The following is a 6,857-nucleotide window of genomic DNA, read 5'->3' as shown; positions in this document are numbered from 1 at the left end:
AACACTTCTGATAACAGGGAAAAGGTTCTGACTGCAAGCAAGTGAAATAGTAAGCTGAACTCCTACCTTTATCATCTCCCTCTTGTCTTGCACCATGACATGCTACTTTGGCTTTTGCTCCTGTATATTTGAAATCTGGGAAACAGTACTGAGAAAAATACATTTTTGGTGCCATTATTATGAGAATTCTAGCAGCACATGCTGCACTGTTAACAGCAGAAGCTCTACAAACTATGCTTTCATAGTTTTACCATGACTGTTTTCTAGCACTTGCTGCAATAAGACAATTCTAAATGGAAAGTGAATCTTATAATCATGTCACTACTACAATTTTTTTATGTTTATGTGCTACAAGTAGTCCCAGTTTGTTGATATTGCTTCACAGAATAGTCACTTTCTGTTTTTACATGTAGGCTTTGTCTAACTTAAACTCACAAGCTGTTTTCTACAGTTTCATTCTGTATAAGAAACAGATAAGAATCCTAATGGTATTAAGAAACCTGAAATTCCATTATAACACACTGAGTGCTGCAGGGAAGGAATGCATTTTTCAAAATAAAGCACTCTTTTTTGGGGAGTGGGTGTGAGGCAAGGATGGATTTCCTTTTTAAGTGATAGAAAATTACAGATCAACATGCCTGCTCTAATAACAAAATAATTCTATGTGATGAAATTGAAAGTATTTTGCCTTTGATGGGCACAAAGTGAGGCACAATAAAAACAAAGCAGGGGCATGAAACAAGATACCATATGACTTAAATTGGTTTACATAATATTTATAATATATATAAAATTTTTAGATCTGGTTGTTGCTGAGGTCATGAAAAAACTCTGACAATTAAATCCTAAAGACGACAGAAAACTTTATGCTTTTCATCATTTTCAAGTTTTTCTCAAAGTTGTGAACTCTTAACCTTCTTTAGATAGACCTAGGAGGCTGTTAAATTTTTATTCCACTCTATCTCTAATGTTAGTACTAGTTTGTACAGTCTCCCTACACTAACTTTTCTTTAAAAATCCTCAAAATAAATTCTTTGGCTGTGTCTGCACTGATCAGGAACTAGGACATTTGCTTTCACATTTTCTGGTGCAGCACAGCTTATCTTGTGCATGTAGCTGAATGTCCACAAAAAAAATGTTTCATTTTTTAATGCCACATTAAATGTACATTAAATGTAGGGAAGGTTGATGCACAGCTTCAATGGGCCTAATAAAGAATGGCAGCAGTCACCTGACCACCTCTCCCTCTTTTCTACCCATTGTACCAGTTACCTGATACCAAAGGAGCCCTTTTTGTTTTTCTTTTTCCCCACTTAAATAGAGACATTGAGAAAGACCTCAGATCCTGGAAAAGAGGTCCTCCTATTCAGTGCTAGAACTGCAGTAAGTGTCACTACAACTGCTTCAGTAATTTGATTCCAAAGCAGCTTTTTTTTTAGCTGGTGGATGCATCAACTACTGATAACTTCATTTTAATCCACAAAGAAGATTCCCAAGTTGCAAAAATCTTAGTCTGAAACATTTTATATTTACTTCTTAGAAGCTGATAGGTTGTCTGTGGTTGTCATTTCTTATGTGGTTTATTTAGCTAAGAAATTCACTTTTTGAAGTATTGATGTCTAGTTTATGAAATTTACAAGTTTAAATACACACATATAGTATTTGTAGATGATCCGAGGAGAACTTTATGTAGTGAAAATATGCCATCTCTTTTCCTGAAGCTGAAGATATTTTTTAACTCAATCCTGTTTGTTCTTGCTTGTTGTCAAATGGTTTCACTTCAGATTATAAAATGCATACATATTTCACACAAGATTATGAAAAATAGAGGTTTCAAGACTTTTTTCATTGCTAGCTTTCTGCATACCTTAGACCTCTGAATGCCATCAATTTGATTCCCATTGCTTTTCTTGGTTTAGAACTGAATAACATTTTAGTGAATATAATGAACTGATAGAGATGAAGAAAAATTCATCAGCTCTGTCCAAAGAAACAAGCACAATTACCTAAAAAGTATTTTTACTTTTATTTCTAATTTTCTTCATTTCAGGCTCTGTATTTCCTTTCAAACATGCTGTTTCTGGGAAATAGAAAATCTCACAGTCCATTTGAAGCAACAGTAAATAGACAGAAAGCTGTAAAGAGAGGAAAAAATGAGTCTCATGGGCTATACTTATCATTTTTTGCAGTCATCTACACATGATCCAAAAGTTGAACTTAGGTTTTTGGGGTTTTTTTAACTAGAGTATTAAAAGGATACTTTCTAACATTGGTTGAAATCTGTGTCAATAGAAACTTTAATGTCTTTACCTACTAAAAAGAAACATGACACTATGCTTCCACAATCTTTGAAAAGTAACATGGAGGAACACATTTCATTTTGTAGTGACTGTCTTACATTTTCTTCTGTGAAAAAATTACTAATCTAATGTTCATGTGGAATTCTTTTCCAAAGCTAAAGAGATATTTCTGTAAATTCAAGAACTGAAGGTGTAGAAATGCTCTATGTAATTTGCTAAATCCTTGGTTCATATTAGGGCTTAGAAATTTCATGTGAGCAAAGAATTCTGAAGTCACTCTAAGAATAAGTATGCAGAAAAAAAAATAACGAAGTTAAATAATTTAAAGTAATTAAAACCAAAAATGCAAGACAAATAAATGAGGCAATAAAAATATTAGATCTTAACTAGGAATAATTGTCAATTTAATGTGTTTGCCTTCCATTAACCTTGCACTAATATAAAGACCTCCTGTATTTTCACTGCTCTTTGTTATATATTCACCATCTTGAAAAGAAAGTATCCATCTGAGCTGTTTTAGCCTTCCTTCTCTTGCCCTGATTGTGCAGATGGCCAGAAAAACTTTTCAAAATAAAAAGCAAGGTGCTGATGGCTTGAGCACTGTCATTCTGAACTGCCTTCCTTGTCTGGCTTTGCTTGGGATGACACTGAATAAGACTTTGGTTTGCCTTCACCAGTGCTTTCATCTGGGAGCACTTCCAAAGAGCATTGCCAGCAGGTCTCAGAACATGCCCACAGGCAAGGTCAGCTCCCCAGGGCAGTAAGTACCTGTCAGCTACATTAGGAAAACCATTTTTACAGAATGTAGGACAGCTAACCTAGCAGTGCAGTATTTGAAAATGTAAATTTCTTGCCCATTCAATAAATTATCCAGAATTGTTTGTTTAACAGATCCCCCTTTATGTAATAGGCAAGCGCACAGTGAACTTCAGGAATGATTGTTTTAGTATTTTTCTTTTAAATAATCAATTTTAGAAATATATATCTAAAAATACAATCACAGGATGAAACATATATGGTCTGCATGAAACAGTCAGAAACCACTGATCTTATTGCACTAGGAACAACAATTTTGCCATTGATGATTTCTTGATGGTTTTATCTTTCATCCATATAAAAGACATAAAAACTGTATACCCCAGAATGATTATTCCAGTGCATTTCAGGGAGACAAATACTGAATTAAAAAGGAAATATATGAGTAAGACCTAATTTTGCTAAATGTAGATTGGCACAGCCTGAAGAGATTAGTTCATGAGTGTAATTATTCCATATGAAGTGCTCTCATTATAACTCTGAGTTTTCAAAAATTCCTTTCAATGCTTCTTGGGTATACATTGTCGTCAAAGAATCCAATTCACTAACAAGTCACTCCCAGCATTCTGAGAAAGGGAGAAATACAGACAAATGCACACAGTCAGCACAAAAATATATGTTTTAATACTATTTCCTGCTGTTTAAAGAACTGTGGCTGAGGACACTCTTTTAATTTGATAATTCAAAAAACTTGAGCAGAATTTTAATTAGAACCAGCTATAAAAAAAGGTGTGGGTTTTTTCTTTCATTTTTACTTCATATTTGAAAATATCATATTGGAGGAGATGCAATCCAATTACATCTCCTATCTGTTGAATTACAGGGCATGATTCATATATAAGACAAATTAAGTAAAGAATTGTTCTGTGTGGAGGCAGATTGAACTGGTGATTAAAGAGAAGAAATGGAGTAAGGGGATCAACTTCTAGCCCTGTCAGTTTTCTTGTTTTTTGGTCAATTCATTTATTGTGTCTGTGTCTGTCACTGAATAGACACACTGTTCGAGACTGTATCCATTTCATACTGTATGTCTGCATGTGTGTGTATTTTTCCATTACTGCAACAGGTTCATTGTTTAAGTTAAAATCTCTTGGCACCTCTCAGATAAAAATAATAATGTTGACACTTTGAATTTTCTGCCAGACTATAGGCAATAAAACAACAACAAAAAAATCAAACCCAAACAATAAAAATCCAGGAAGAATGATGTATTAAATAAGGAATACACAGTCTAGGGAATGCAGAGTTAAAATTGTTAAGCCATCAGATACACTAATCTCCTAAACTTTGCACATATATCAACTGCAAACTATTTACACTGTACCAGACAGTTTTCATTTCTCCTGTGGGAGTTTTTTTAGAGAAATTATGTGACTGAAAGTTTACAATAATTATTAAAAAAAAAAAGAATCTTGAAACTTTTTAGTGTTCCAATTTGTATAAGGTTTTTGTTGTTTGACTTTATATTACTGTATCCTAAAGGTATGTAGATACTTGACAGTCTATTATCACATATTGCTCTGATTATTTTCAACAGGGCTTTGTCTTAGTTTTTAAGTCACTTTTTCTTTTATTGAAACATATGTAATTTTACAATATGTTGAAACAGTGTCAGAAAATCTGATATATGAAATGTATCCACAAACTAATTCAATCAAGAGCTTACGGCAAGATGAACATTTGTATAATTTATACTGAAATAAACAATACTATATTATATGCTTTGATTTGTCATTGCCATAATTCTATTTTATTAGCTACCATTTAAGGAGAATCTGACATCTAGAACTTACATAAAGAAAAAAGCTAGCGGCCATTTGACTAATGCTGTTCCCTACACCTCATACAGCCACATAACTTCTAGTACCGAGAAGCTCCCATTCTAAATAAAATAAAAAGCGAGAGATGTGATCACAGTCAAAATAAAAAGCAGAATATTATTGTTCACTCTACCACTGATCTTCACACACACACACACACACACACACGCGGACAGAGCATACGGAAAACTGAAAACATGTAATGATTGCTGAATCTTTTAATAGCATTTGCTGAAATACTTTCTTTTTACATAGCCTAGTTAGATATTTATATAGACTTTGATTACAATAAATTAAGTGTTGTCATTTTGAGTAAAAGACGTACTAATGAAGAAATTTGGCTGATTAATGGTATTTATAATGTCACTGGTGTGCTTTTCAGAACATCCAATCAATGTGATTAGTTTATAGATACAAACCGTTTGTGGAGAGAAATAGGCCCATGTCCCAGTGTACACTGGATCATCCATCTGGAAAGTAGTTTTTGAGAAAATGACCTGGGAGTCCTGGTGGAACAAGGTTGAACATAAATCTGCAATGTGCCCTTGCTGCAGGGAAGCCCAGTGGTGTCCTGGCAATAAACAAAGCACTGACAGCAGGTTGAGAGAGTTGATCCTTCCTGCTCTCCTCAGCACTAGAGAGTCTAGGAAAGGGCCACAAAGATGATTAATGCATTGGTGGTCTCTCCCGTGAACAAAGAGAAATGGGACTGTTCAGCCTGGAGAAGGGAATATTCAGAGGGGAATTCATCCATGTACATAAATGACTGAAGGGCAGGTGTAAAGAAGGCTCTTTCCAGTGCTGCCCAGTGACAAGACAGGAGACAGTGGGCATAAACAGATATACTGGACACTTTTCCCGAACATCATTTTTTATCGTAAGGATGACTTATGTTACTGAAAGGGGCTGTGAAGTCTTCATCCTTTGTGATTTTAAAAGCAATCTCTTCATGGTTCCAGGCAACTTCTTATGGGTGGCCCTGCCTGAGTAGGGAAATTTTAGGTACAAAAATGCTGCTAGCAAGGATTTTCTTGCTATTTTCTAAGTCCGTGAGAGATTTTTCTCTCTCACAGAAGAGGTAGCAGGGAGTGTAAACAACCAAGCCACCTGCAACCTTGAAAAGTCTAGTTTATGGTATAGTAGAAAAATATTTTGACAGTGGATGTTTTAGGATTTTAGCCAATCACCCCCAAGGGGTGGCTGGTCCTTTGTCCAATTAGACTATGAAGAAAAAAGTCTATAAAAGAGTTTGTAAAATAATTAAATAAATCAATCTTGCTGCCTACTGGATCTTCTCTCCTCCTCCTCCCTATGGCTGCGGGACACGGTGATATACCGTAGGAACCAGGCCTGTGGTAATAGGAAATTGGATCAGATGACCCCTAGAACTCCCTTCCATTCTATGATTCTGTGAGCTGAATGTTTAGTAATTTTGTTCAAAGTGCTGAACAGGTAGCTGCCCGCTGAATCAAGACAAATGTTTTTGAAGATCTTGCTTATCCTGACTGAGGGAGGATGACCAACTTCTGCCACATGTTCTTAAGGCATTAGAAGGTCTTATTTTGCCTCAAAATTGCTGTCTCTACCAGAGACTGTCTGACATTTGTCTTCTGGAGCAAGAGAAAATGGTTTTGAGTCAGGTGCCTCAGTTCTCAGCAGGAAGTAAGTAGCTAGCATGGTATAAGTGTGTTGACCTAACCCAATGAATAGAGAGCATTATGCATGGATTTCTTACATAATACCATGCCATGCTGGAAATTTGAGAAATTTTTTAACTATAAGAAATTTTTAACTATAACTTCCTGCCAAATGCACTGTTCTTAATGCATCACATGTCCAGGAGACGCTGTATTGCATCATTGCTTTGTCATTGTCAATTACACAGAACTGTGCTCAGCTGAGCTATGGGGCTCCTAATTTT

Source organism: Corvus cornix, chromosome Z, assembly GCF_000738735.6.
Source record: "Corvus cornix cornix isolate S_Up_H32 chromosome Z, ASM73873v5, whole genome shotgun sequence".
Taxonomy (NCBI): domain Eukaryota; kingdom Metazoa; phylum Chordata; class Aves; order Passeriformes; family Corvidae; genus Corvus; species Corvus cornix.
The sequence above is the reverse complement of the archived record's forward strand: the minus strand, read 5'-3'. Positions refer to the sequence as shown.